At 37.2% G+C, this 27,578-nt stretch overlaps 1 protein-coding gene across 8 annotated transcripts in view; it reads left to right on the forward strand.

Annotated features, from left to right (window-relative positions):
• The window catches only part of CPQ (carboxypeptidase Q), a 429,842-nt gene that overhangs the window by 25,811 nt on the left and 376,453 nt on the right, over positions 1-27,578 (forward strand). The gene's annotated exons all lie outside the window — the stretch shown is intronic.

The raw sequence follows: 27,578 nt of genomic DNA on the forward strand, positions 1-27,578 counted from the left end.
TTGTGGCCTTTTATGTCATATATCATAGACATTTACCACATTTAATAAATATCCTTTGATATAAATGTTAATGGTTATAAAACACAAATATACAATAATTAACATGAATAAAACCATTATTGGAATCTCTATAATTTCCTTTTTCCTTTTTTTCTACTGTTTCAGATAACATAGCTATACAAATCCTTTAATACAGATAGATTTTTAAAGGAGAAATTTTTGTATTTTTTATGAATATCAGAAAGAGAAGAATGATTGGGATATTCTAGGGAGTCTTAAAAGGGTGGCAAAAAATAGCTTTGAAACTGCTCCTATAGATACAAATGCAGATAAAACTCTTAGAAACCATTTTTTGTCCAAATATTTTAAATTATGTGAAATGTTAATATAATAGAATTTATATAACATTATATATAATATAAATTATTTATAATACAGTGTATAAATATAGTCTATTTAATTATTCAAAATTTTAATATAAATATTGATATTTTAAGCTCTTGATATATTTGTTAAATTGTTTTCCAGAAGGATTATGCACATCTACTGTCTTGTCAGCAGTGTATCTTAATATTCTAATCCCTGTGCATTCATATGCATTGGATTTTTTTTTCTAATCTTTGCCATTGTGATGGGCTTACAATGATATTTCAATGTTATTTTATCTTGTATTTCTTTGCTTATTGGTGAGACTAATATTTTAATATACTTATTGTTACTTGTATTTTTCTTCTTCAGATTATCTGTGAATATCCCCTGCCCACTTTCTATTGGTACTTCAGTGATTTTCTAACTGATGTATAGGAACTCTTTACATAGTAAATATTTAAATTCTTTGTCACCTGATTCAAATTGATTTTTTTAAGCTATTGATATGGTTTGTATTGATTCATTATCTCCTTTTTCATGTTTTCTTAAGAGTTTACTTATTTCTCATATATGAAGAGGGCTAACTGGCCCTGGAATGCATTAAAAGATTGTAAAGCAACAAAGTTGACTAATTTATGTTCCTTCTGTCCTATCAAAGTGCTCTAAGATACAGTTCTTTAGCTCAGTTTACACAGCCTTTGGAACATTAACATCATGGTTTGCAGATTGGTGGGAACTTGATCTAGAAATGGCACTTACAAACTTAAGAATCCAGTCTGTCTGGCCTTAGATTTTGAGCTGAGTGCCCTGATTGGTACTTCTGCTGGGTCATGTCATACTATGTGTACCTCATGACTTTTCTTCATAGAAATGATTTAGGAGTGGGAGGAAGAGAGGTAGAGATAGCACTAAACTGGACTTAATGTGTAGAATTGACTGACAGTTAATGTTTAGTTGTGGAACCACTCTACCTGGTTTAAATTTAAAGTACACATGGGTATATTTTAGGATTTTAAGGTTTTTTTCCCCCCTAATTATTGGGAAATCTCATAATGCAGACTTTAACTTGAACTTTTCAGGAATGAATTTGAGAACCATTCTGTAGAAACAAACTACCAAGACTGCTATTGCTTTTCTTAGATTGAGCTATGGCTTTTATTGGAAAGTTGCTGTAGAAAATCCAGACAGTGCCACAATTGTGCTTGCCTTGGAAATAGTAGAAGCAGTAGAAAGAAGTCTTCACCCAGTTCTGCTTTCCAGATCTTGTTCAGGTGCATAGAGTTGGTGACACTTAAATTATTTCTAGAACCCTAGCTGTAGGAAGAAATTTAGTTTGTAGGTTTTTAGTCTTTATACACAATAAAGACACATTTATTTATTTTTATTTTTTAAAATTTATTGTCAAGTTAGCTAACATACAGTGTAGTCTTGGCTTCAGGAGTAGATTCCTGTGATTCATCACTTACGTATAACATCCAGTGCTCATCACAAGTGCCCTCCTCAATACCCATCACCTATCTCCTCCACCCATTCCACCCCCCACCCCTATCAACCCTCAGTTTGTGCTCTGTGTTTAAGGGTCTCTTATGGTTTGCCTCCCTCTGTAACTTATTTTTCCTTTCCTTCCACTATGGTCTTCTGTTAAGTTTCTCAAATTCCACGTATGAGTGAAATCATATGATATCTGTCTTTCTCTGACTGACTAATTTCACTTAGCATAATACCCTCCAGTTCCATCCACGTAGTCACAAATGGCAAGATTTCATTCTTTTTGATTGCTGAGTAATACTCCATTGTATATATATACCACATCTTCTTTATCCATTCATCAGTTGATGGACATTTGGGCTCTTTCCATAATTTGACTATTGTTGATAGTGCTGCTGTAAACATTGGGGTACATGTGCCCCTATGAATCAGTAGTCCTGTATCATTTGGATAAATTCCCAGTAGTGGTATTGCTGGGTTGTAGGGTAATTCTATATTTAATTTTTTGAGGAAACTCCACACTGTTTTCCAGAATGGCTACATCCCCACCAACAGTACAAAAGGATTCCCCTTTCTTCACATCTTCACCAATACCTGTTGTTTCCTGAGTTGTCACTTTCAGCCACTGCGATCAGTGTGAGGTGGTATCTCAGTGTGGTTTTGATTTGTATTTCCCTGATGATGAGTGATGTTGAGCATCTTTTCATGTGTCTGTTTGCCATCTGGATGTCTTATTTGGAGAAGTGTCTGTGTATTCATGTCTTCTACCCATTTCTTCACTGGATTATTTGTTTTGGGGGGTGTTGAATTTGGTGAGTTCCCTATAGATTTTTTGATGCTAACCCTTTATCTGCTATTTCATTTGCAAATATCTTCTCCCATTCCATCAATTGCCTTTTAGTTTTGTTGATTGTTTCCTTTGCTGTGCAGAAGCTTTTAATCTTGATGAGGTCCCAATAGTTTATTTTTGCTTTTATTTCCCTTGCCTTCAGATACATGTCAAGTAAGAAGTTGCTGCAGCTGAGGTCGAAGAGGTTGATGCTTGTTTTCTCCTGTAGGATTTTGATGGTTTCCTGTCTCACATTTAGGTCTTTCATCCATTTTTGAATTTATTTTTGTGTGTGATGTAAGAAAGTGTCCAGTTTTATTCTTCTTCATGTTGCTGTCCAGTTCTCCCAGCACCATGTGCTAAAGAGACTGTCTTTTTTCCATTGGATACTCTTTCCTACTTTGTTGAAGATTAGTTGGCCATACATTTATGGGTCCAATTCTGGGTTCTCTATTCTATTACATCGGTTTATGTATCTGTTTTTGTGCCAATGTCATGCTGTCTTGATGATTACAGCTTTGTAATACAAGCTAAAGTCCAGGATTGTGATGCCTCCAGCTTTGGTTTCCTTTTTCAACATTACTTTTGCTACTTGGGGTCTTTTGTGGTTCCATACAAATTTAAGGATTGTTTGTTCTAGTTCTGTGAAGAATGCTTAGAATGGATGTTAAATGCCAATTGTCCACATCCAACACAATGCTCATTTCATTATGCCTCTTTGATAACAATATGGTATGAAGTTTTTGTTTTGTATAAATAAACAAGTAAAAAAAGATAGCCACTGGTTATATAGTACACATAACACCACCAATAGCAACTTGGTCCTCTGTAACAAATGAATTATAGTGGCTCTAAAAAGACTAAAAAATATGAGGAGAGTAATCATGGAATGAAGTGGGGGCATATCTCCCTGGACATTCTGATGGATTGAAGAGAAATGTTCTAGGCTGATTATGAAATTTGCCACATAAATTAAAGTAGGTTTTCTCCTTCATCTTCTCTGCTGTTTCCCCCTTATCTATTTTGGATGCTTCTCTTTCCTAGGCTTCATCTTAAATGTTGGTGTTTTCAGAGGTTTCTGCCTGTAAACATTTGCCTTAAGTAATATGATCCAATTCCATGGCTTTAAGTACCACCTATATACTTACAACTTTTAATTGTGTGTGTGTGTGTGTGTGTGTGTGTATATATATATATATATATATATATATATATATATATATATACACACACATATATGCGCCTGCTTCTGTCTGTAGTTCCAAGAACTACTGGATGTTCTAGTAGTCCCACAAATTCAGCATCTTTCTCCCCTCTGTTTCTCATATTTGTTAATGATGTTGTCATACACCCAGGCACCCATGCTTAGAGCATCTAATATCTGAGATGGTATCTTGCTGTCATGTTTTTATTCTCTGCTTGGAATGCCCATATTTAAGGATTCAGCTCAAATGTCTCCTCTATGGAGACTTTTTCTGTGTTTGCTCATCTCCTTTCTGTACCCTATACATGCTTTCTCTACTAGATAGTAAGGCTCTTAGAGTCAGAGATTCAAGTTTCAGTGGTTCTCAACTTCAGGCCGTTGTGCTCCCCAAGGGAAATTTAGCAATGTCTGGACACAATTTGATAGTTGTGACTGAGAAGCAGTACTGCTTGAGTTTAGTGGGTAGAGGCCAGGAATACTAATAAGCATCCCATAATGTACAGAACAGGTTCTTTTTCCTCCTCAACAAATAATTATCCATTCCAAAGTGCCAGTAGTGTCGAAGTTGAGAAAATTTGCCCTAGTCCTTAGCATGGTATCTCATGCACAAAAAAGCCTCAAGAAATATTAGTCGAATGAATTAAGTCTTTGCATTTATATTGCTCCAACATTCAGTTGGTCACCAAGTCTTAAATGTCATGTGTGATTCCTTTTGTCTATCTCACTGTAGCATCAGAGTTCAGGACCTAACATCTCCTGACTAGTGTTATAATCATCTCCTAATTGATCTTCCTGACCCCAGTCTCAGTTTGATCAATCTCAATACTGCTGCTTCAGTTGTCTTAGTAAAATATGGATCTCATTATGCCATTCCCTTAAAATTTTTCATTGTTCAGGGTATAGTTAAATTCTTACAACCTTTAAAAAGGTGACCCCAGGCTCTGTTTCTAGGTTTATGTCTAGTTCCTCTCTAGCCACACACCTTAGGCTGAAGCTACATGGGCCTATCTGCTCTTGCCTTGACATGTTCACACTTCTTTACCTTGAAAGCTATTTCTTGGGCCTCTGGCTAACTTAACCTTCACCCTAACCCTAAACCTAATCCTAACTCAGCCTAACTCAACTCTTCCCTGCGTGGAGAATTCCTACTCATTTTAAAGACTCATTTAAAACGGATCTTTTTTTAAAAGTCTTTCTTGAATCCAAACCTAGTAAACTTAATTGTTCTTTCATCTCTATTCTCTTAGCACTTTGCCTATATTATGCAATGATCACAATTTATTGAAGTTGATTATTCACAGGGTTCTCTCTTCTGAGAAATTGTGACCTCCTCCAGGGTAAAAGCCACATCTTATCTTTGTATCTCCTTTAGCGATAGGCTCAGTGCCTGGTAGGTAATAGATGCATATTAAATATCCATTGATCTGATGATTAGATTGTGAGAAATATCATACATTTAAAAGGGATATTTAAAAATTTATTCCTACTCAAACAAGCTTCCTTTAGTCCTACATGATTTCCATAGGTGTTTTATGTCCCTGTCATATCCAAATAGCATTGAGTTTTGGTGTGCATCGAAAGTAAAGGCACATAACAAAAAGAAGGGAAAATAAACATCAATGAATTCATGATTGGGTTGTTTGCCACAGTCTATTCTTTCTGAAGATTTAAGCCCCATGGATCAGAACGTCTAGAAAGGTGCAGTTTAAGCATATTCCAAACTCTTATTGTGTTCATCTCAGAGGAACTTAAAATAGCCTTCCTGCGTACTCTTAGCACATCTACCAAAGAAAGACATTCTACTACTTATAATTTTGATCCATTTCTTAGTGAAGTGCTAACTACTTTGTGCACAAGGCCCCGTCATCAGAGAATTAGTTATTTGAACTTGTCCTTTTCTCCTCCTTTGGTCTCATCAGGGAAACAGCATTTTCAGTGTCCCCCGCCCCCCCCCCCCCCACACACAGGGATTTATCTTTGTCTAATATCTCATCACAGTGTGAACAAGTGTTCTAAAGAACCTGTATCCACAGGTGATTCTTGGAATTTGCAGTTATGGGATCAGCTGAAGGATCCAATTCCAAAGTGTCAGAGGTTACAAATTCTCTCTCTGCGTCAAGGCAGGAGTAGGGATGAGGAGGAAGGGGGTGGGGGGACAAAGGAACTCACATTTATTGAGTGACATTTATACGCTAGTCATCACACGATTCTTTTACTTATAGTATCCTTTGGGCTAGGTATTGTTCACATCTTACAGGCGACACGCTCTGGGAATTTCAGCACTTTGTCCAAGGTCACGCAGCCAATATGTGGCAGAGCCTTATCCCAACTCATGCCTTCTTAAGAGGCTTCCTTCTTCACCTTGCCTCGTGGACATTTCTGCCCACATTTCTCATGTATTAATATTTTCCTTTTGGCTGTTTCCTTAAGAATGGGACTTCCACATCTATCTCCTATTTGGTACACTCTCATACAAACACAGCTTAAAAAGCACAAACCATACAACAAAAGCACTACTGAATTTTATTGCATCAGAATTAAGAATTTCTAACATGAAGGATACCATGACAAAAGCTGTTAGATGACAAAATGGGAAAAGATCTTAACACTGTCTAAAATTGTTATGGGATTAATATGTAGGCTATGAACTATTGGAAATCAATAATAAAAAGGCAGTAGCCCTAGTAGCAAACTGGACAAAGGTTCTGAATAAACAATTTAAAGAAGAGGAACCATAAAAGCTAACATGTGTATAGAGATCTCAACTCATTAGTAATGAGAACAATGCAAATTTTGAAAAAAATGAGATCATTTTACAGCAAAGATGTAAAATGTGTTGGTGGGGCTGTGAGGACATAGGAACCCTCATGCACTGATGGGTGAGCATGAAGCATGGTGCCACCATTTTGGAGAACATACTGGTAGTATTTAACCAACCTAAATATATTTTTATATTCAATTACCTAGTATTTCACTTCCGTGGTATATTTCCCGAAGAAATTGCCATTCAGTTACCTATGGGTATATATACAAAGATAATTATTATAGCCTTTTTTGCGGGGGGTAGGGTCCATCTGGAGGTCCCTCCCTGAGAGAGTAGACATGTAAGATGTGGTGGATGCCTCCCAGGGAATGTTTTACAGAAGTTAAAAGCAACAGACTAATATATGTATAGCAACATGGATGGATCTTACATGCATAAAGCTGAATAAAAGTAATAAAAAGTAGAAAGAAATACATAATACAATTGCATACATATAAATACAATTTTGCCTCCACATAGAATTATGTTTCATATTTTCTAAGAAGACATAAAACAAAAAAGATCTTAGAATGGTTGTCTACTTAAGACATGGGGTGGAGGTGGGAATGAGGAGTGGGAGTGGGGTTAAAAGACAATAAATAAGTTTTAAAAACAAGCAAATAAAACAAAGAGATTTGCCTTGAATAGGCCAGTGATGATGGTATACTATGAATTAAAGAGTATAATTAACTCAAAACTCTTCATTTGATATTAAAAGCAAAAAATCCACTTGCTGCTTGAAGCATGAAGTTAAGGAAGGTATTTGGGTAGTTTGTCATTTTCTCCAAGAGGAAACAAAGCTGCTTCTCTTTTACTTTTTAAACATTATCTGGTTCCCTCTTCTCCTGTAATCTTATGACATTCACTTAGATTTATGCTTATATAATGTGAAATCTTGACTTTTTACTTACATGTTTTTAGTTGTCATACAATATTTATCTTTGTTATTGTTGTCTTAGTTTCAAAGCTTCTCTGGAGGCAGGGATGGAGTTTCTTTCCATTGGCTTTGTGGAGCCTTTAGTGTAGTTGGACATTTAGATTGCATTAGTTACATTCCCAATGTTTAATTTTATGAAAAATCTTCCAGGAAAAGATTTTCTTTTGAGATTGTAAAAGTATGGATGATGTGCTCTGTAGACTTACTGATGAAATAACGTAGGTTGATAGTACCCAGGTATCCTTTTTAATAAACACCCTTATCCAGCTCGTATTTCATCTTTCCTTCTCTTTAGCAAATCTAATTCCTTTTTCCTAACAAAGAATGTCACTGGTTAATAACTATAAGTTTTTGATAACTGATGTGAGTGAATTTAAGAAATGTGTTCAGTAATCAGAAGGTTATACTTAATATTGAACTTAACCATGTAGGACTAGGAAATTTCTTCTCGATAGCTGGGATTCTCTATGTCTCTCCTTTTTCTCTTTTTCTTTGTGTCTTTGCTATTTACTCTGCTTGTCTGTCTCTTTATCTGTACTTCTCTCTACTAACCATCTCTGCCTTTCTTTCTGTTCCTCTTTTCATCTCTCGTTTCTTCCTGTTTCTTTCTTGGGTTTGGACTCTTGGTTTTTGTCTCTTTTTGTCCTCTGCCTTCTAGTTTCTGGTTCATAGACTCATCACCAGGGTAGTGCAGAGCTGATGTATTTGCAGTTATGTCAGATTATTGCTCTAGATTTAATTGGAACTTCTATCTTTTTCTTAGTCCATGAAAGTCCTCTTTGACAGCCTAATTGTATTCTTAGAATTACAGTCCCCGAAGCAAGCTGGTGAGTGCATATTTTGTACTCAAAAATTTTGTGATGGATTTCATTGAAAGTGGTTTCCTAAGAATCAGTGCCATTTTGATGGCCATTGGGTAAATGCATCAATAATATCAATTAACTGAAGGTACTTTGATTTCTCCAGGGGAGCTCAATAGGACAAGGCCTATGGTACTCCTTACAGTCTTGATTTTCTTTGTGTTAAAAAATTGCATGGGAAATTTCCAGGAAGTTTCAGAGCTTTATGTCATTAAATTGAAACCATTTTTCTGAAGAAAACGTTAAGAAACTTTGTCTTCTTTAGAAGTAGATAGTTTTAGAGATTTTGCATCAACTACCAGTAAATGTGTTAGATACTCAAGGCCTGATTGAAAAAGTGGGTGATCATTAAACCACTGGGACCAGATGACATCCACCTAGTGATTTTGAAGGAACTTGTCAAAACTTGGTTAAATTATATTTAATCTTTGTTAGTGGCTATTGGGCTTAAGAATTGTCAGATTTTCCATGGGACCACATTCTGTAGGAATTCTTTCCAGAAGATTTTGAGAAGTACATTTTGTAGGTGATCATTACTTATTTACTTCATACGATATATATGACAAGGTAATGTGTAGGGCATTTCTGAAAGATGCATATAGATGACTTGTTGGGAGGAAGATGATGTCTGAATAGTGGTAGAAGCCTAGGATAGGGCCAGAATGGATTTATAGCCAGTGGGAACCATTGCACACTTATAAATAGGGGGATTTTAGGGTAAACAGTTTTTAGAACACATTCTTTCGGCTCTGTGACAAATGGACAAGAAAGGAGAAAGACCAGAGAGAATTCAGATTTGAGGGACTAATAATTTGGAGTAAGGGCTTCAGAAATGGAGAACCAAATATTATTAAATAAAGATCAATTAATACATTTTAGATATGAGAGATGAGGAATGGGAAGAATCAAAGCTTACAAAGTTTTCAGGGCTCCTGGGTGGCTCATTCAGTTGGGCGATTGACTCTTGATTTTGGCTCAGGTCATGATCTCATGGTTCAGGGGATTGGACCCTGCATTAGGCTCTAAGTTGTCAGCACAAGCTTGCTTGAGATTCTCTCTCTCTCTCTCTCTCTCACTCCTCTGTCTCTCTCTGCCCTACCCCACTCACACACACACACACACACACACACACACACACACACACACGCATGCACTCTCTTTCTCTCTCTCTCTCTCTCAAAGAAATAAATATTAAAAAAAAATATTACAAAGCTTTCAAGTGTGGTCTTAGAAAAACCATAGTGGTATCACAGAGAGAAATACTGAGGAGGGAACTTGACTGAAGACAGTGGACTAAAGGATTAGTTTTGAATACACTGACCTTTTGATGTTGATTCCATAGAAACAGTCATGTTCTCTTATACCACATCCCTGAGTGCCACAGAGTGGTAATAGTGGAGCAGAGTGTTCACTGAGCCCACCCATGTAGCATTTCTTATTTTCTGCGGTTAAGTTCTACAAACTATTGTATCCTCTGTTGATGCTGCCACAACAATGATTCCTGTTTATTTCTCTGTCAAATCACTGGATGGTGGGCCTGATTCAGACACAGGATGCCTATAATCTCTGTCTCCCCAACTCCTCAGGCAGCACTGGCCACTTTACTGATGCTCGACAATTGTTTACTGTATTGGCATCCATCGTACACCCAGCACAAGGTGAGGTGGCAATGATACACAGGTGAATCAAACAAGGGCTGTTGTAAGTAAGGTGGGAATGAGAAGAACAGGGTTAGTTCTCTCTGGGGGCTGAACAAACCCTTCAGAAGGACATGACATTGAAGAATGAAGGATTCATTGGTGTTAAGAAAGGAGAAAGGGGACAGGAAAGAAGACAAGCAAAGGGATGAAGGTGTGAAAGCATAAGATGTACTTGCCCAGTGACTGGAGGAGCAGATTCTTGGTGAGAAGATGGAAGAGGATGGTGATGGGCCTGGAAAGGTACAAAAGGTAGACTGTAAAAAACTTGCTTAGGCTGTCTTGTGTAGTCCTACATTTCTTAGGACAAAAATTATTTCTAGGGTGAGGATAGAAGGGTAGGGGATTAGATGGTAACCTCATTTTGTACCTCTTAGTAGAAGCATAGAGAACTAGGAGTAAAGAGTTTTGAGTTTTAATCTTTGCTACTAACTACTGTCGAGCACGTCAAAGTTATAAAAATTCTCTCAACTACCTGGGGTCAGTTTCTATGGTACTTATTAATATTGTTATTGACACTTGTATTTGATAGGGGGATTTATGAGATTTTTTGAGTAAGATTTTTGGTTTTTAAAAAATCAAGTAAACCAAACAACAGTTCATACTCTCTCGATCACATGGGATCAATGAAATAATTGCCTATCTTAACTTCACAGGCAACTGTTAACCTCATTTCCTACTAATATTACTCTCCAGCATTTACAAAATGCTGCCGTTTTGTAAACTGTCCCTGTCAGTCTTACTATGATCCAAATGACTTTAAAGCTAATGCAGCTTTTAGTGACAGAACTAATTTGCAAAATGTGTTTCTGTTTTTTGGAAACTCAGACTGCTGTATTGTGCTGTTCCGGAACCTTACCTTTCAAGTGCATTTTCGCTACTTAATCTGGGGGACATTACCACAAAACATTCAGTGTTTTGTTTTCTGAGAAGGCTCTTGGTTTTCTCTCTCTCAGTTCATGGAACAAGACATTTGCCCTCAGACTGCATTTATGCATTATTTTCATCTTGAAGAGCATTTGTTAAGCACTTATCTGTGGGAGCTATGGGTAATATACCTGGTCTGAACAAAAATTAAATCGCTAATGATGTGCAAGCAGGAAGTATAAATTCCATACAGTCTCTTAAAATAATATTTTCCTGGTCATGAAAGTAACATTTATTTTCAAATGTAGAAATTTAGAAATGTAGAAATTTCTACTAAAAGCCCAAGTAGGAAAATAAAATGAAATTTGCTTGAAATTCTGTGTCCCCTCTCTCTCTGCCCCTCCCCCATTCATGCTCGCTCTCTCTTTCTCTCTCTCTCTCAAAAATAAATAAACATTAAAGAATTTTTTTAAATAATAAGTTGGAGGAGATTTGTAACAGTGGAATACTACCAAGCAGTTAAAATGGATGAACTAAAATGACATATATTATATATATCAGCCTGAATTACTTTAACAAACAATGCTGAATTTAAAAAAAAATTTTTTTTCAATGTTTATTTATTTTGGGGACAGAGAGAGACAGAGCATGAACGGGGGAGGGGCAGAGAGAGAGGGAGACACAGAATCGGAAACAGGCTCCAGGCTCTGAGCCATCAGCCCAGAGCCCGACGCGGGGCTCGAACTCACGGACCGCGAGATCGTGACCTGGCTGAAGTCGGACGCTTAACCGACTGCGCCACCCAGGCGCCCCTCTGAATTTTAAAAAGTGAGTTGGGGAAGCATAGGTACATATGATACAATTTATATGAAATTAAAGAACACACAAGTAATGCTATGTTTATACATTTCTATGTATTGAAGGTATAAACACATGCATAGTTTGAACACCACAGTTAGTAAGTGTTATCTCTGGTGGAAGAAGAGAATGAGATGGGGGAGACAAAGCATCACGCAAGTTGTAATATATGGGTATTTATTTAAAGAAAATAATAACTGAAGCAAAGTTGACAAAATATTGAGATGTAAGGAGGTTGAAATATGTTTATGTTATCTCTATTATTAATGTAATTAACATATTCATGATTCATTAAAATAGGGAAAGGGGGGCAGAGAGGGTTAATATGTGACCACAATAAAGATATTCTAGCAATGCAAGAGAAAGTAAGTACCTACTGTACCACTGATCCCTGGCTCCTATTCTCTTTGCCAGAGAAAACCACTCTGAACAGTTGCCCTTGAATCCTTCCCATGATGGTCTGTGCTAGAGAAGCATATTGTATACCCATTCCTTTTCTACTTGCACTGTTAATGCTCTTTGCTCTTTTCACCAAACTGTACGTATCTTGGAGATCATTCATCCAACAACTTCTGGCAATTTTGTCTCAAGAAACTTTTGCTTCATGAAGGTAAGTACAGCTGTAGTTTCCTTAATGCACAATTTTGGAATGACTGATCTAGGATACAGAGCATCAATTTTAGATACAAAATTGTAAAGACAGATTGTGTTCAGACCCAGATCAATCTTGAAAACAAAATAATGTTTATATTCAGATTTGTAAAGCTCTTTTTCCATTTCAGGTTGTCAAACAGTTGAACATATTAAGCCTGAGACCAGAGACAATGTCTGGGTGAACATATGTGAGGGATTCACACCCCTAAAAAATGCACTTTTCATGCCCTTTAGCAAAGTGGGGGTTTGGTGCTGTTTCTACTTTTACAGGTTATTCTGCGGGTTGCTGTTGAATCCAGATAATGTTAATTTTGTCCTCATTTGTATTCTATTCAGTTTTATCAAACTAAATGTTTGTTAGTGATTTTCAGGAAGGTTGGTAAGATTGTGGCAATATAGCTATTATTTATGAAAATGGAGAAAAACCTCCTTTTAAATTACCTGAATCTTTTTTTGAGCTAAAGAAAGGAAAATAAAATTTATAAAGTAGTGAAGTGAGGCTTGACAGTTGAGCTGTAGCCGCCAGGTATCTGTCCTGGCTCTGACAGAGTTTGTTGTGGGATCACAATGAGCCTGGATACACAGGGCATGGAAAGTCCCTGATCCTTGTCATCACAGAGTTTGGCTTGTAGCCCTCGCCCCTCAAAGATGGAGGCTTCTGGCATTTCTGATAATATTTTCTATTCCTGTTGCTCCTTGGGGAGAGAAATCCAATGTATTTTTTGCTAATATTTTCTAGAGTTGAATTTGGGAAAATCATAGGATGAACTCCCCATGCAAGTCCTGTGGGAAGAAAGGCACTTTCTTTATCAATCTAATTATACTTCAAACATCCACCTGTTTACTTCTTTGTGGTGCTTACAAGACATGGAAAGGACAGGAATTTAGAAAGTCTAGGTGGGAGTCCTTTGTCATTATGCCTTTCCAGGATCTCATGTTGGCCAAGATTCTTAATTTTTTTGAGCTTCGGTTTTCTCATCTTCAAATGGGGCCAATATTACCTACTTCAAAGGTAATAGTTGAAATATCTGACAGCCAGTCTGGCTTGGCTATTGGCCAGTCAAACAGATAACATATGCATCTGGTCAGGTTGTCCCTGACCAGCTGAATACCAACCATGACAATCTTTCAGAGTTGCAGGGAGGATAAAATAGGATCATGAAAACTCTGAAAACTGGAAGGGTGAATACGCTCTGAAAATGGAAGGGTATACAAATCTGTGTTATGAATGAGAAATTCATGAGTTGGGGAGGGCAGTTGAGACATGCTTTGGGCTGTGCGACCAAAAAAGAAGTGTCTTTAGTGAAAGTAAGCAATTATTGGCCCACAGTTTTAATTTATTTAGAAAGCAGTTTCCTATGAATATATGCTTACTATTCAACCAAGCAATTCCACTCCTAGATATTTACCCAAGAGAAATGAAAACATATGCTTACACAAAGGCTTGTATGAATATTCACTGTAGTTTTATTTATAATAGCTAAAAACTAGCAGCAATTCACATGTTTATCACTTGGTGAACAGATATGCACAATGTAGTGTGTCCATACAGTGGAATACTGTTTAGCGATACAAAGGAATGGAGAACCGACAGACAGCATGACCTGGCTGAATCTCCAAAGAATTGTGCTGAGTGAAAGAAAATAGAAAACATTGTATACCATATGATTCCACTTATATGAAATTCTACAAAAGGCAAAAGTTTAGTGACGGAAAGATCACTTGTGGCCAGGGACCAGGGATGGGAGAAAGGATTGACTGCATGAGGGAAGCATGAGGGAACTTTTTGAAATGATGGAAATATTCTGTAGCTTGTTTGTGGTGGTGGTTGGTTACATGACTATATTTGCCAAAGAATATAGTCATGTCTATTTGTCATAGAATTGTATATAGAAAGCTGATTAATTTTCTTGCAAGTTAATTATACTTCAATAAAAACCTGATGAAAAAATTGAAGTAGGGAAAAATAGTTTGCTCAGGAAAAAGTAGAAAATGTAGTGTTGAAAGAGAAAGGAGGAATATTCTATTACAAATTAAATCCCTGTATAGTTTATATACATTTCCATTTAAGCTTTTGAGTAATAAATTTTTCAGCCTCATCTCCTGCACTGAGCCTTAGTCTCTGGTAAGACCGAATTTGCTAAGAAGTCCTCCATATCTATTGTGTTGTTTCTGTCTTTGCTATTGTTCATTTATGCTGACCACTTCCCTGGATAGCTTCCTCCCCTGCCTTCAGTGGGACTCCCACCTCCTTTCTCCCTCACTGGCTGACTCCTACCTACCTGAGAGATTCAGTTCGGAATGCACCTTCTCCATGAGCCTTTCCTCGATATCTCCGCACCTCTGCACATTGGGACATCTTTTTTTTTTTTCCTTAATTTGTTTTTCAACGTTTATTTATTTTTGGGACAGAGAGAGAGAGCATGAATGGTGGAGGGGCAGAGAGAGAGGGAGACACAGAATCGGAAACAGGCTCCAGGCTCTGAGCCATCAGCCCAGAGCCTGATGCGGGGCTCGAACTCCCGGACCGCGAGATCGTGACCTGGCTGAAGTCGGACGGACGCTTAACCGACTGCGCCACCCAGGCGCCCCATGCACATTGGGACATCTTAGCGCTTTGCACAAAGCTATCCCCGTCTGTTAGCTTTATCATTGCATTTACCAGATTACACTATAATGAGTTCTTTATGAGTTTGTCTTCAAAAAAAGATGGTAATATTTTAGAGATAAGGCACCATATCTTACACACTTTTTATCCCAAATTGCTGATGGCCAGTGAGTGTTTGAGAATGAATGAATGGGCGTGTCTCATGGAATTGTGGCGAGGCAGAGTAAGATACTGAAAATAATGGAAAAGAAGGAAATCTAGTTGAATCCCAGTCTATCAGTGGTTAGAGTGACTTTCGACAAGTTGTCTCATGTGTTAGCCTTCATTTTCTCTGATGAAAAGTGAGGGGAATAGTCCTGTCCACTGGATAGGATTGCTGTGGGACATGAATAAAAGGATGTATGGTGAAGTACAGAATAACACAGTTTGCACACATAAATGATTATTATATCATTGGAATAGAGCAGTTTCTCAGCTTGAGGATATAGTGATTCAAAGCAAACCAAAGAGGTAAAGTCTATTCACCTTCAATTGTTTACATGGAGCCTCAGCATAACATTGATACATTTACATGGCTCCTTGTGGCATCTAGTTAGAGCTTCCTCTGTTTGTGAGAGACATCTGTAGACTTGTCAAATCCAGTTACTCTTGTGTTATTTTGCACAGAAGCAATTCCCAACCAGTCTATAAAATTTTGAAGACATGGTTCCTGTCTTATTTATCTTTGGGTCCTCTAAGTTCTTAATAGAAAGTATAACACCCAAAAATGTTAAAATAATAAACCAAGGAGAGCTTAACACAGAAGGATAGAGAAATGTTATCCAGTTTTTTTTTTTAAGAAGGCTGCATTTCACAGGATCCCCCTTAGGATCTCTTGTAGGGCTGGTTTAGTGGTGACAAATTCCTTCAGTTTTTATTTGTTTGGGAAGACCTTTATCTCTCCTTCTATTCTAAATGACAGATTTGCTGGATAAAGGATTCTCGGCTGCATTTTTTTCTGTTCAACACATTGAAGATCTCGTTTCAATCCTTTCTGGCCCTCTTCCGTGGGCCTCTCGTCTGCGCTTGGCTCCGGAGACTCTGTTCTGCTAGTCTTCTGGTGGTTTTCTGGGTTAGTTAGGCAGGTGTGGGTGGCATCTAAGTGATCAGCAGGATGCGCAGTGAGCCCAGCGTCCTCCTAAGCCGCCATCTTCCCTCCCTCCAAGAAGGCTACATTTCAAAATAAAATTGTAATTGCATCTCATTTTTAGAGTCTGCCCAAGTAATTTACCACAGAAACTTTCCAAGTTTAAGCTAATAAAATGTTCTGGATCTTAGGAGGTCTACTGATGTCTTTGGAACTTTGTAAGACTAAAGAATTTCACTGTATTAGGATCCATTTTCCACAAGTCTTAAAAGTGGTAATCTTTATAGCATCTCATAGACATTTTCATCTTAAAAAATAATATCTTACCTTGATTATAGAACGAAAGGGACTATGCCATATTTTTAGGTGACAGAATAGGTACTACACCCTTGATTCACTCTAATTAGCTAGCCGACATTATTTTTAATTTTTACTAACCTTATTGCTATTCCTTACAACAAAAATGGGATAAACCTAATTAGGTGTATAAATTTTGAGGTACATTAAGAGTTCATCAAAAATAATATTAGGGATAATATGACTTTTTTCAGACACAGGATAAAAATAAATGAAATTGACAAGAAAATGTGAGAGATACTGAAATACTTTACTGGTATATTATGAAAATATTTAAATTTATGAGATAGAATTCTAATAGAAAGCAAAAAGTCTTTATTATGGTCATTATTAATAACTGCATTTCTACTTCAAGGTGATTTAAACCTATGTTCTAATCTTGGTGAGCAATTTAAAATCATTTGCTGCCTTGTTGATTTAACCTTTCAAATATGTCAAGGGCCACTAACTTCTTGCAGCATTTATAGATATTTATCCAAATGTGTTTTTGGTTAGGACGTGGAAATATTTGGGGAATAAATCCAGTACTTGTGCTTATTTACTTTACATAAATCGCATTTTCCCATGAGTGACAGTATAAATGGGAATAAGTGGAAAGAAAGAGGAACTTGAATAGAAACCAAATGTTTGTTTATGGGCTTTATTTAGAAATCCACATCAGTGACTCTGATAGTTGGGATATTAACCCAATGATTCCTTTTCTTTGTTGATTTTTATTTTCATATGCCATTATACATTCTTATGAGGCAATTCTCTTTAGAATACCCAAAGAGAGATACTACATTTTTACCAAATGGGTTCTTTTCAATATTCAGGATGAAACATGCAGCATTTGCATTTAGGAGTACTACTTTATTTCAGTATAGCTTTTTTTAACACAGGTATTTTTCTGTTCACATCCTGTACCCCCCTCTCTCCCCCCCCCCTCCAAATCATCATAACCTCTCAGAGCTTCATATGCTTTCAAAATGGTTTGGTATCTTACTGGGTTATATGCTATAGCAAAAATGTTTCCCAGCCATTCATCTTTAATTACATTTAAACTTACATTAAAATTTAAAAGGATTAAAAGCACTTTAAAAAGTACTGTGTCTATTCACTAAACAGCATGTATTAATTTATAACTGTTTATTGAAATAAATGTGGTTAGTCTATGTCTCTTGCCTCATGCATAATAAAAAACTTCTCTTTTTGAAAGTAATTGCCATAAAATACTGCTTGAGGGATTGAAATGCTGGTGTGATTGGGAGGTAGTATCTTTGCTCTTGGGCAGACTATTTTGAAGGTCTCAAGTGCAAACATGAAACTGGGTAAGGGTAGTGAGGTCAGGGAAGGACAGAGCGGTTAGAAGGGATCCTTAGATAATGAAGTCCATGAGACCAGGAATGGGGGTCTTCTCAATCTTCTGTAAAGTCCTTAAGTGCCTGGTGCAGTACCATTCACATGGGAGGAAAGGACAGTGTTGCTACCAGAACAGTCAAAAGAAAAACAAATCTGAGGTTGGTCTTAGAAAATGCTGAGTCCCTCTCAAGGTTTTCTTCTTTTCTTTTCTTTTCTTTTCTTTTCTTTTCTTTTCTTTTCTTTTCTTTTCTTTTCTTTTTTTTCTTTAAAGAGAGAGAAGGTGCACACTCGGGTACACGCGTGAGTGGGAGAGAGGGGCAGAGGATAAGAAGGAGAGAGAAAGAGAGAATCTTAAGCAGGCTCTGTGCTCAGTGTGCAGCCTGACATGGGGCTCAATCTCATGACCCTGGGATTATGGCCTGAGCCAAAATCAAGAGTCAGATGCTCAACCAACTGAGCCACCCAGGTGCACCATAAGGTTTTCCTCTCAAGCCGAGCTGGTGTCTGTTACTTCTTCTCTTCATAAAAAATAAACAACATATTCATTTTAAAGAAAGCTAAAATATTTGTCATTAAGCTAGACAGTTCTTTGGGCTCTGATTCAAATAGAGTGAGAGACTTCTTCCTGTGATTTTGGTCCTGTGGGGTTAGGACAGAAGGATATGAAAACTGTGATTTCATTTGGTTTCTCTCCTACTCAAACCTCCAGTGCCCCTCCCACCTTTCCCACAGTGACAATAGGAGAAAGTCCAAACACTTTAACGTAGGTGGCAGGTGGAGGCCCTCTAAAATTTGATTCCAAACTAAGCATAACCTTTACCATTCTCCAACTTGAACCTCAGTGTGGCTCAACCATTATTCTATTTGGTCAAGAGATATTCTAGGCATTTCTGGTGGGAAGGAGAGAAAAAACTAAAGCTGGAAGGGGGTGAGGCCTGGGGCTTATAACAGAGATTAGTATCCAGATCACTAAGTTCAGGGGGACATGAAGAACTGTAGTGCTGTTCGCACTGATAATATTTCCACAGTGCCTTTCTAAGGTGAGGAACAATGCTTGTCTAGGTGGTTGTGTTCAGATAATGTGTCATTTCTTGACTCCAGTCTATCATTTTACTTACAAATTAGGACATACTCTGTGAGCTGATATATTAGATTTTGGAAAAAGGAGTGAATCCCAAAAGACAAGTGGGAGTTAGGTGAGAAACTCAGGACACCAGACTGTCAGTCTGGTATTCAGGGCTGGACTTAAGTCCTACAGGAAATTACCATGAAAACCAGGGCCTGGGGAATGTTTGGCCTCAGTAGGTGAGGGATAAGCTGGGAGTGGTTCAGAAGATGGCTACTCACATTGGCACCTAGGATTTTTTTTTTAATTTTTAAAAAATATTTACTTATTTTGGAGAGAGACAGAGCACAAGCAGGGGAGGGGCAGAGAGAGAGGGAGACGCAGAATTCGAAGCAAGCTGCAGGCTCTGAGCTGTCAGCACAGAGCCTGACGTGGTACTTGAACCCACAAACTGTGAGATCATGACCTGAGCTGAAGTTGGATGCCTAACTGACTGAGCCACCCAGGCACCCCTGGCACCTAAGACTTTTATCACCCCTGGCATTCAGACAGCAGATAAATGCATCATACCATTCCAGACATTCCTCTGGCATACTGCGAGGGCCCCGGGTAGGGCAGAGCCTATAGATGAATGGCTTTTGACAGCTGGACAGTGCAGGTTCTTTCAGGGATTGACACCCACCTGCTCTGGGTCCTACGGGCATTATAACGTCTCTTATGGTATTTGGGTAGCCATATATTGTATGCAATCAGTTATTTCATCACTATGTTGCTTCAACCTAAGAAATGTCTTACATGTATTTTTCATTTTCTTTAAGTCTTACCCAGGTATCAAGCACTTCTTGAATGAATACTACATTTTTGGTCATTATTCTATCTACTACCTAAATCAAGGATGAGACCAAACAATAAACCCAAGTTCATTTGAGTTAGCTTTAAGTTTATTTTTAATGGCCATACAATCAATCTACTGGTTTCCTTAAGCTTTATTTCTTCCCCTGTTAGTGGAATACAAAACTACAGGGACTCTGTATCGCTTAGACTGGATTGTAAGTACTGTGAAGGCAAATAGCACCTTATTATTCTGATTATTTTGGAAACAACACATTTTTCACTAGAAAGACTAGAAGATGGAAAGCCAAAGGTTTGTGATGGGATTCTGGATGGATGTATGCTCCTGGGGAGTTTTTATTCTGAGTTATGAAATTCAGGCTACTTTGAAGGAAGCAGTCAATTTGCTTTGTAAAATTAGTTGTTAGGGCTATGTAAGGGTTAATGAATGAAACATACTAATCTGAATCTACATGTGTGCATTTATATTGATCTTGCCTTCAACATATAAATTATTTCAATAAATGATTTTTAAATCCTTATCATTCTTTCCTTTCTTGAATAGACTTTTGTTGAGCACCTGCTTTATGCCAGCTGGATGCATATACTGGTGGTATAGAAATGAGTAATACACAGTTGCTGATATCAGTGGCTTATAACCCTCCACAGGCATCGTATGACTCACTACAGGGAATACAAAGATGAGTCCTAAAGCAACTGTTGCCTGGATAAAATAAAGTATATTCATACAATAGAATATTATTTGGCAATAAAAAGGAATGAAATATTGATGCATGCTAAAATATGTATGAACCTCAAAAACATTAGGATAAGTGGAAAAAGCTAATCACTGCATTTTGTATGATTCCATTTATATAAAATGTCCAGAATAGGCAAATCCACAGAAATAGAAAGTAGATTAGTAGATTAGTTAGGGGGGGGAGTGTTGATGGGGTGTGTCTGCTAATGGTGTGGGGTCTGGCTTGGGATGGTGAAATGTTCTAAAATTTATTGTGGTGAAGGTTGCACACCTTTGCGAATATACTAAAAACTACCAAATGGTACACTTCAAGTGGGTGAATTGTATGTTAAGTGGATTTAACCTCAATAAAGCTGTTACTAAAGAGAGAGGGAGGGAGAGAGAGAGAGAATGAGTGAGTAAGGGAATGAGTAGATAGGTCTTCCATAAAATATTCCTATGAGGGCATATTTTTTGGGAGGGTGATAACGGGATATGTTTTATTTTTATATTGATTATCTAATTTACATGATAGTATCAAGTAGAGGTTCTCATTTCATCTTCACACCATTGTTGTGAGTTTATTATATAGATGAAGAGACTGAAGGTTGGAGAGCTTAAGTGACTTGCCAAAGAATGTACAGCTTAATAAGTAGAATGGGTAATTAATTAAACTCATTTTTTAGGAAAGCAGAGCATGCCTACTGAGATTAGAGAGTAGGAACAAAGACAAGACAAAGGTAGAGATACTTAGAATTCTCAGATTCCAGAAACTCTTATAGTCCAAATCACATTTTTAGCACTGTTTACTTTTATGCTTTTGTAGACTAATGTATTAATATATTAATGTATTTTTTGGTAGACTAGCTAAGTATTTATATTTTGAATTCCTTGAGGACAAGGAAATTTCTGTATCTTTCTGATCCTTTCCAGTACATGTGAGGCCTTGAATACTGTATCCTGAAGGAAATCAGAGCTCAATGACCACCAACCAGTGGACGTATGGTGGTCTTGGATGCGGACATGTATTGTTGTTAGTCACAATTTTCTAAGGGGATATTGATTGTCTTGTCAATATGGATTGTCCCGCTTTGAATTGAGTGTGGAATACACATTCACTCCAGGTTCTTGATAGGGAATCTATCCTTTAACTCTTTGTTTTTTAATTCTCCTCAAATTGTTCTTTTTGTTTTTTTTTCCCCATTATACCCTGTTTGTATCTGCACATCAAATCATGCAGCAAAACCTATTGATTCTATTTCTAACATATATTGCAAATTCATTCACTTCTTTTTTCCTTCTATGAAATTAGGCCAGACCACCATCATCTTTGTCCAGGTCTTTCCTTTCAATGGGCGTCACCCCTTCAAGTATCTGCCTTCTTTCCTCTATACCTGCAAGACCTACATTCTTCATATGAGCATTCTATCATCTGCCTCTATGCAGGTCCTCCTGCCTAGAAAAATTATCATCACAAAGAGCTCTCTTGTAATATACATGTAAAAAAAAACCAGGGGCGCCTGGTTGGCGCAGTCGGTTAAGCGTCCGACTTCAGCCAGGTCACGATCTCGCGGTCCGTGAGTTCGAGCCCGGTGTCAGGCTCTGGGCTGATGGCTCAGAGCCTGGAGCCTGTTTCCAGTTCTGTGTCTCCCTCTCTCTCTGCCCCTCCCCCGTTCATGCTCTGTCTTTCTCTGTCCCAAAAATAAATAAACGTTGAAAAAAAAAATTAAAAAAAAACAAACAAACCATTCATTCTTCAGTTAGATAGGAATGATAGGAAACTCAAAATAATAGTAGTAGCTTAAGCAGGATAGAAGTTTCTTTCTGTCATTTAAAATTCTAGGTAATTGTGCTCCATGGGTTAGGAACCCGGACTCCTATCCAAATGTTCCTTTTCAGCTCTACCTTATGGCAAGACATCATCTTCCATCTGCATTTGAATGACCAGGAAGAAGTCAAGGGGAAGATAAAGACATGCCCCCCACCCCCAATTAGTAACATGGTCATACCTAGCTACAGAGAAGATGAAAAATGAGGGTTGTTGTTGTTGTTGTTGTTGTTGTTGTTGTTTGTTTGTTTGTCAGGTAGTCATGTTTCCATCAATATTGAAAGGTTCTATTACTGAAGGAAAGAAAGTAGATATGGGGGAAGGGAACAATGCCCCCATATGTTATATTTGTGGTAGAAATGGAGTCTTGTCCCTTATTATATCACATGGCATTTTCCTTATGATGACTCACAAAATAACTTTCTTCTTAGAAAATTTGTGCTTTTCCTGCACAAGTGATTTGTATTTCTAATTTGTGCCTGATTATGTTTGACTCTTTGCTTTGTTTGCCAGGTGGTTTACAACTAAACTTACAATCCTCTCTAGTAACTGCACAAACCTTATGACATGTATTTTCTTCTATATTAACCATGGCATTATTTTATTTTACCACACTGGAATTCTCTACTTTCTTCATTTACTTTTATTTTTTCAATGTATTTTTGTACATCTCCTCAAATTCTTTTGGCAATAAAGTTGGAAACAAATAAGTAAAATGCAATTGTGAATAAATAAATAAAATACCCTGTGTTTAATGAGGGTTATGAAAGCATTTATATCATAGAGTTGTCGAGAGAATCAAGACTTAATACAAGTAAAACATTTAGAACAGTGTCCGACATACTATAAAAACTACATAAATGTTTGCTCAGTGTTCTTCTTATAATTAAATCGTTTTGAAGTGATCATCAAGTAAGCCTGCTTGAAGAGATAGAATACTCTCAAAGTACGTTAAATGCAGAGGGAATGGATAAAGTTATATATTTAAGCGCCATTCATCAATGATTATTTTGTGTCTGCAGATTATAATCTGTGTAGCAGCTGACAAATACATTGTGCTGTGCTAAGATAATATGCTAAGAATCTTAGTAGAGATGGTCTTAAGACAGTTTATGTGTTTGGCAGTTAGGCATCTTGTAGACACAAACATATTAATGACTAACTGGATTCAATTACCAGAAGGACTGTTTCTCTCTCTCTCCCTTTCTCCATGTTAGGGATAGGAAGTTCCCATCAGTTATATCTGGGTTTGAATCTTAGGTCTGCAGCTAACCAAACTCTGTGAACTAGGTCAAATCTCAATTTTTATCTTAGTAAACAGGGATTATACCTACCACATAAGGACATAGAGATTACATGAAATAATTCATGTAAATAGCTTTCCATGGTGTCTGGCCAGAGTATGCATATGACAGTTATTCCTGTTATCATCAGTTTCATACAAATCTTTTGAACTGAAGAATTATTACTTTTCACTTCTCGGATTTATATTGAGTATAAACAAACTTGATTTTTTTTCTTTAAATATTTCAAAATCCTGTCCTACAATCTGGCGGGAAGTCTGCAAAGGCTTACATTTTTACTTTCCCATTAAGAAGTTGTATGAAATAGTGACTTCTCAGATATGGTTCAAGGGTAATAAATGGTCCGCATGGGCTTTGGGGAACCATGCAAGCTATGGACTTCTGTTTCATTAATGTTTCTATTACCATAGCATTTCTGCTTAAGTTTCTGGTATGGATTAATAAACTATCAATGGTGTTAAATGGATGCCTGTTTTTCATTAATTGGTAGCTCTTAGAAGCTCATCAAAAACTTCCCATTCATTTTGTTGAATTCAAATGGTTGGAGATGAATGGCCTGAGAGCCTCTTTGCTCTGCCAAAGTGGATCATGAAAAATATGGTCAATTTAATTCAACACAGCAAATATATATTGAATTCAGAATATGGGAAAAGCATTATACTACATATTGTGACAATATCAAGAGATATCCCCTGTGGTGGCCATCTGTTGTTTGCTACCCAGCATCCATTTTCCCTTTGTCTGGGCCTAGGTGGCCTTCACCCACTCCCAGACATATGGTTTGGGTGGGATTGGCTCCTTACCCAAATCTAGAGGTGGGCCTTCCTTGGCTTAAGGTAGTCAGCACATCCCATCCCAAGACCATAGTTTTGGGTTCAGAGTGGGCATATAACACATGGTTTTAAACAGACTTGTTTCCTGGGGCTCTGGAAAACTGAAGCTTGCTTTTTTCCCGTGGGAACTTCTGGAAGAGACACTCCCTCTTTCCTCGGGCAGTATAAGAATATCAGGTCTGGGAGAACCTAGAGCTGTGAAGGGCAAAGCACTACACAGATGCTTAAGGTGAAAGGGGCAGTACCAGGAGCCAGGAACTATTTGAGGCCAGCGTTTCTATGGGTCACATGAGCCAATACATTTCCTTAAGCCAGGTGGAAATTTCCTTAAGCCAAATGGGGTTTCCTATCATTTGCAAGTATGTTCTTTGATCTCAGCAGTTAGAAAAAAGATGCATGATAGCTGCAACCCAGTGTTACAATTATTCTAGAATACGGATTCATATATGTAAGCAAACTTGTTATAGGGGCTAAAATTATTATGGAAACAAAATTAACCGATGGCAAGTATATTGAAATACCTTGAGAGAAGGGATCATATCTGTCTTATTTAATATTAGGTCTTCTAGGACCATTCTTAGCACATAATTAAACTCTCAATATATGTGGATTGAATATGTGATCTCAGTGCTATGCTAGGTTCTGTGTTTCCCACATAGAGGAGACCTTCTCCTTTGGGGCCTTCCTGATTATAGGCTTTACTGGCCATAAGCTGTCTTTTGAATATACTTATATATTTTTTTTTAATTAATAAAATTTATTTTTTAGGGCAGCTTAGGTTCACAGCAAAATTGAGGGGAAAGTATCCAGAATTCCCATATACTCACTCCCCCTGCACATGGATAATCTCTTCCACTATCAACATCCTGCAGTAGTACATTTGTTATAATTAATGAACCTGTGTTGACACATTATCACTCAAACCCATAGTTTACATTGGAGTTCACTCTTGGTGTGTATATTGTATGGGTTTTGGCAAATGTATAATGATATGTGTCTGCCATTGTAGCCTTGTACAGAATAGTTTCATTGCCCTAAAAATCCACTGTGCTCTGACCATTCATTTCTGTCTCTCCCTAATTCCTAGCAGCCACTAATCTTTTTACACCCTAGTTTTGTCTTTGCCAGAATGTCATATAGTTGGAATCATGTAATCTTTTTAGATTGGTTTCTTTCACTGAGTAATATGCATTTAAGTTTCCTTCATGTCTTTTCATAGCTTGATAGCTAATTTCTTTTAAACACTGAATAATACTCCATTGCCTATAAGTACCACAGTTTATCTGTTTACCTAGTAAAGGAAATCTTGGTGGCTTCCAAGTTTTGGCAGCTTTGAATAGAGCTGCTATAAATATCCGTGTGCAGTTTTTGGACATAAGTTTTCAAATCCTACGGGTAAATAACCAACAGGTGCCATTGCTGGATTGTATGGTAAGAGTGTGTTTAATTTTGTGAGAAACTTCCCAACTGCCTTCAAAAGTGACTATACCATTTTGCATCCCCACCAGCAATGAATGAGAATTCCTTATGTTCCTTGTCCTTGCCAACATTTGGTGTTGGTGTTTTGGATTTTTGTCATTCTAATACGTGCGTGATGGTATCTCATTATTTTCATTTGCAATTCCCTAATGACATATGATATGAACATTTTTTCATATGCTTACTTGCCATTGATGAAGTGTCTTTTTAGACCTTTTGCCTGTTTTAAAAAATTGGGTTGAACAACCTATGTATTTTAAGTTACAAAAAAGTTGTTTGGGTTTGTGGTAGCATTGGTTTGTGCCTCATCACAGAAGAACAGGATATAGGACACACGGGAAGTGTGCCATCCCCACTCCCCAATTCCCTCAAATAGAGTACATTTTTAAAGATTTCAAATTTGCAGGAAAGTATCCTCCACTCAGATCTAACAAATGCTAAATTATGGACATATTTGCTTCATATAAAAAGACACATACACATTCAAATATACTATTTATTTATTTATTTATTTATTTATTTATTTATTTTTTCTTTGAATGATTATTTTTTGAGAGACAGAGAGAGACAGAGCATGAGCAGGGGAGGGGCAGAGACAGAGGGAGACACAGAATCCGAAGCAGGCTCCAGGCTCTGAGCTGTCAGCACATTGATAAAAATTTTTAGGTGAAGAAATTGTTTGTTTGTTTGTAATGCAGTTGAAGCTGCCTTTGTACTTCTCACCAACTGTTTTTCTTTGCTTTCTTTCCCAGGGTAGTTACTATTCTGAAATTGGTATTTATATTTCCTTTGCATGTATTTATACTTTTACTTTTTAGTTTTTTTAAATGTTTATGTATTTTTGAGAGAGAGAGAGAGAGAGAGAGAGAGCAAGAGAAGGGCAGAGAGAGAGGGGGACAAAGGATCCAAAGCAGGCTCTGTGCTGACAGCCGAGAGCCTGAAGGGGGCTTTAACTCACGAACCTTGACATTGTGACCTGAGCTGAAGTTGGTAGCTCAACCGACTAAGCCACCCAGGTGCCCCTATGCTATTACTTTGGATATATGTGTCACAAAGTATATATAGGATTGTATTCCGTATTTTAAAATGCCCCATTAATGGAACAAATTGTTTTGAACAATGCTTCTTTTAAAAAAACTCTTCTTTTTGTGATTTATCTGTTGATACATGTGGATCTAGTTCATTCAACAACTGTATTCTTTTCAATGACTGTATAAGAATTTACATGTCCTTTTTCTATTGATGGACACGTTCGTTCATTGTTTATACTTTTATTAAGCTGTTTTTACTTGTATTCAGTTAAAAGTAGTGCTAAAATATCTTTGTACATTTCCACAGGGCACACATGTGAGAGTTTCCCTAATATCTCTAAAGTTCACATTTCAGTTGGGCATTAAGACATCTTGAACTTTACCTGAAATTGCTAAATTTCTCTGTAGTGAGTTTGTACCAGTTTATACTACCATTATCAATGTATGAGGATTTTGTGGTCCCCAAATC

This window comes from Felis catus, chromosome F2, assembly GCF_018350175.1.
Source record: "Felis catus isolate Fca126 chromosome F2, F.catus_Fca126_mat1.0, whole genome shotgun sequence".
NCBI lineage: Eukaryota > Metazoa > Chordata > Mammalia > Carnivora > Felidae > Felis > Felis catus.